Genomic DNA, 4,593 nt, shown 5'->3' with positions numbered 1-4,593 from the left:
GTATATTTATACGATGGAATACTACATGGCAATGAGAAACAATGAAATCTGGCCATGTGTAGCAACGTGGATGGAACTAGAGGGTGTTATGCTGAGCGAAATAAGTCAGGCAGAGAAGGATAGATACCATATGTTTGCACATATAGGTGGATTAGGAGGAAATTAACAGAGGACCATGAGGGAGAAGAAGGGGAAAAATAGTTGGGGAGAGGGAGGGAGGCAAACCATGAGAGACTATTGAATGCTGAGAACAAACTGAGGGCTGATGGGGATGATGGAGAGGAGAAGGGGGGGTGATGGGCATGGGGGAGGGCACTTTTTGGGATGAGCACTGGGTGTTATATGGAAACCAACTTGACAATAAACTATTTAAGAAAAAATAATAAGTAAATAGATAATAAAGAATCTCCGATTCTTTTCATGTGCTTCTTATGTCTTAGGACTGCACAATTCTCATGGATAATGAATTTTCATCTAATTGAATTTAGTTATCTCTCAGAGCTTTGTCTGATGATTCAGTAATGACCCCCATAGTCGTTCTCCAAGATCATTGTTCAGCCCCACTTCTCGCCCTACCTCACCCCTGTAGATCCCTGAGTTTCTAATTCCCCTGGGAATAGGAAAGTGGGCTCCCCCATGATCTATTCTCCTGGCATAGCTACGGAAAATGTTCTTATGCTTAGTAACTTTGCCCAGACGTTGTTTGCAGGTTAGGGTGGCATTGCAGCCTCTTGTTCCCCACCCTTCCTGGGGCAGGCCCTGCAGCGGTCCAGGTCTGTTGGAAGAACAGGTCCACAGAAGAGGCACTGGAGCCAAATCCCTACCTTCCCAGAAGGATGAGGGGACACAACCAAAGTCACTACCTAACCCCCTGAGCCGAGCCAGAACCCAGCATTCCCGACTCCCAGCCTCATGCTCTGGCCCCTGAAACATGATGCCCTCAACTACAGCAAGGCCAGCAGAGCCAGGAAGGAACTCACAGATCACAGCCCCCAACCAATGAGCTCAAACATGAGAATATGCTACACACAGCTCCTCAGGTTGCACGGTAAACAGAACAGACATAGGCATGCTCTGCCTTTTCTAAGGTAAATAAACATGTATTTGTGTTCCCACACCAAGGAGAAGCAATGATAAATGATTTCAGCTATCCTGGGAATGGGGGTGAGAGCAGAGAAAACAGGGTATCCTGGTATGAGGGACAACTCTCACAAAGAAGCCCTGTATACGATGGGGCCTCCAAAACCAGAATGAAGGAGATGCTCTAGTCCCTCCATCATTAGCATTGTGAAGAGCCACGGGTAAAAAGCAGGTACGGGACAGCTGAGCTAGAACATAAAGCTTCCTGCTGCCTGGAGCCCCAGGGCCATCTCTCCGGCTTTCCATCCATCCCTCATCTTGGCTCCTACAGCTCCGGGGACCCCTGATGATGCTCTCTCTTTCCGATCTGCCACTGTCTACTCATCAGCCTCGTAGGCAGTATCACCAACATCTCTCCTTCTGGCTGACTCAGAAAGAGACCCACGATGCCTCTTTGGGTCTTGAGGGTAGTACCACGAACAAACACAAGAAAGTGACAGCTGCGAATGAAACTAACAAACATGAGAACCAAGACATTTTTCAGAATTTTTGAACAGCTCCGCTGGTGTCGCCCTTGGCTTTCAGGGGATCCTAAATGGGGCAGCATCCTTGACCTCTTGACCCTTCCTTCTCTGCCACTTACTCACCTCTCTGCCCTCCATGCACCCCTGTGACCAGGCACTATTTTGTTGTTGTTGTTGTTAGTGATGGTGGTGGTGGTGGTGGTATTGGTAGTGTTAGGGGCGCAAAATAAGGCTCAGGCTGGGTCTCTGCCCATCTTATGGCCCAGAAGGGAGACAGATGAGTACGAGCCATGGAGGTTTTATGGGATACATGGCGTGGCCAGCATGCTAAAGGAGCCTCAGACGAAAGTCTCATTGTGCTCATTCCTCAGTGTCCCCTTCTCCTCCACTTTGTCATCCAACAGCTCCCAGACCTGCTCTCTCTCCAGCTGGACCCATCTCCTCTGTGCCCGTCACCTCCATGACCATGGAAGCCCGCACCCAAGAGCTCCCACTGCTCCTCCAGGGCCCCCCAGATCTAAGTGGAGCTCACCCACACCCTGAGAACATTCCAAAGGCTGTCTGCTTGGTCAGCACTTGACAAAGCCTTGTTCAATAAAAAGAAACATTTCCAACTAGATTAAAAATAATCCCAGCAGGGGTCTCAAATATTAAACCTTCCTTCCAGAACATAAACCCTACAAATATGGGAGTTTGCTCTTTGCACAAGTGGGGCATCACATAACTGAGTTCTCTCTCAGACAGTTATAGAACTTATTTATCTGGAGACCAAACACCTCACTCTGGGTTTCCCATTTGCCACACTAGATTCAATCCACAATTCTGTGCTTGCCCAGAACATGTTTTAGTGCTGTTTTCAGCAATGACTTAACGACCAGCTGTACAGACAGCATTTGGCGCAAGTGCCCTTGACTTCTGCTTCGTCTTTCCAGTGCTACTCAGAATTCCCTTTGGAAGCTCTAAGTGTCAAGGGCCATGATCATTATTTGAGTCACCTGATGCAAGAAGAGATGTCACACAGTCTGCCAAATGGGACATATTATTACCGGGCTCCGTGCCCTGGAGGAGGGGCTCAGGGCAATCCAAGCAGATGGTCTACGAGCTCTGACAGCCAGGAGCTTTCACGAGGGCATCACACATCCTGAGTGAGATGAATCCTCCGCATGGAACGAGGTGCCAGCCACCCTCTTTGCTCAAAGTAAAAGAATGGGTTAGCATGTCTCTGGGCCTGAAGTGGGCTTGAACTCGTCTAATGAAAGCTTTGGGCAGCTGCCCAGGATGTGGCCATAACTCCACTCCGAAAGCTGCAAGGGAAGGGGAAGATGGCAATGGGTCCTCTATTCTCCTTCTCAGAAGGGTCCATTCCCACCTTGCTTGTGCCCACTCATCAAGCTGATAGTCTAAAGCAGATAGCAGTGGAGCCTGTCATTCAAAAAAACCAAAGGGGCAGTTGGGTGGCTCAGTTGGTTAAGCATCTGACTTCGGGTCAGGTCGTGATCTCACAGTTTGTGAGTTCAAGCCCGCATTGGGGTCTGTGCTGACAACTCGAAGTCTGGAACCTGCTTCGGATTCCGTGTCTCCCTCTCTCTCTGCGACGCCCCCCTGCCCCATTCGTGTTTTGTCTCTCTCTCTCTCTCTCTCAAAAATAAACATTAATATTGAGGGTTGATTGGGGGGTGGGGGAGAGGGGAAAATGGGTGATGGGCGTGGAGGAAAGCACTTGTTGGGATGAGCACTGGATGTTATATGGAAACCAACTTGACAATAAACTATAGTAAATAAATAAACAAACAAACATTAACAGAAAAATTTTTAAATACCTTGGCCTCGGGGCACCTGCGTCAGTCAGTTGGTTGAGCATCCAACGTTTGATTTCAGCTCAGGTCATGACCCCAGGGTCATAGGAACCAGCCCCCTTGCCCAGCTCTGCACGGAGCATAGAGTCTGCTTGGGATTCTCTCTCTCTCCCTCTGCACTCTCCCCCACTTGCGCTCTCACTCTCTAAAATAACAAAGTAATAAATATGTGGCCTTGAACCCCATGGTAGTCCCCCAGAGCTGTGCCACCAGATGGAACCAGATGGCGCTCCTCTCTGTTGGTTCCCTCTCCTTCCCCCAGAAGGAAACCACCTCAGTCAAGCTGCCCAGCGCCCCAGGAGGATGAGGTTCGAGGGTCAGTGAAGAGAAAGTCAGAGAAAACTCAAATGCAATGAAATGAGCTCTCACTGCCCAGGCCCCAAGCCAAGCCAAGCTGCCTTCTATGGTCTGCCACTGCTTCATCACCCCTGTCTTTCTTCCATGCCTAACCTGGCCCCCACTGTGTCTCCTTCCTCGCCACCCTCAAGGTACCCAGGCAAACTTTTGGGGTGATGTCACCTCCTCGGGCCTCTTGGAGACTTTACAGGCCCCCAACACTGGGTGAGAAGTGTGTGGGTTGGCCAACTCTGGCCTCCGAAACTTAATTAAACTGCATCTGCCTGCCCTGGTGGGGGGGGGGAGGGGGGAATGGGTGGGAATGGCAGTTGTCTTCAGGTTCCCAGGCTCTTAGGCCTTATTCATATCCTTCCACGCCGGACAACACGTTCACTAAGCAGAGGTCGTATCCGGTTATACCTTTTCACCTACAGTCCTCAGGCCCTGGCTCCTAGTTTTACTGAAGGCTACCAGCCAGGGCCCAGATCCATTCCTTTTGAAAAGCCCTTGCCATCTTGGTTCTCATTTTCCAGTTGAGGAACACCCCCACTTCTCAGCTATTTGAGGAACACCCCCACTTCTCAGCTATTAGACATAGGCACAGCCTATGTCTAATAAAGAGCCAAATTTTAGTGGCTCGGGTCACCATTTGCCCTCAGGGGCTTAGGAGGTAGTGGGTTCTTTACTGCGGGGTCTCACATGTCCCAGACCAAATGGAGAAACCCACCCGCACCCAGGCCCAGCGTGGAGCCAGGCTACCTATAGGGCTCAGAAAAGGGACAGTCCCCACCCCACCC

This window comes from Crocuta crocuta, unplaced genomic scaffold (genome assembly GCF_008692635.1).
Source record: "Crocuta crocuta isolate KB4526 unplaced genomic scaffold, BGI_CrCroc_1.0 scaffold229, whole genome shotgun sequence".
In the NCBI taxonomy this organism is placed as follows: Eukaryota; Metazoa; Chordata; class Mammalia; order Carnivora; family Hyaenidae; genus Crocuta; species Crocuta crocuta.
This window is presented reverse-complemented; position numbering follows the sequence as displayed.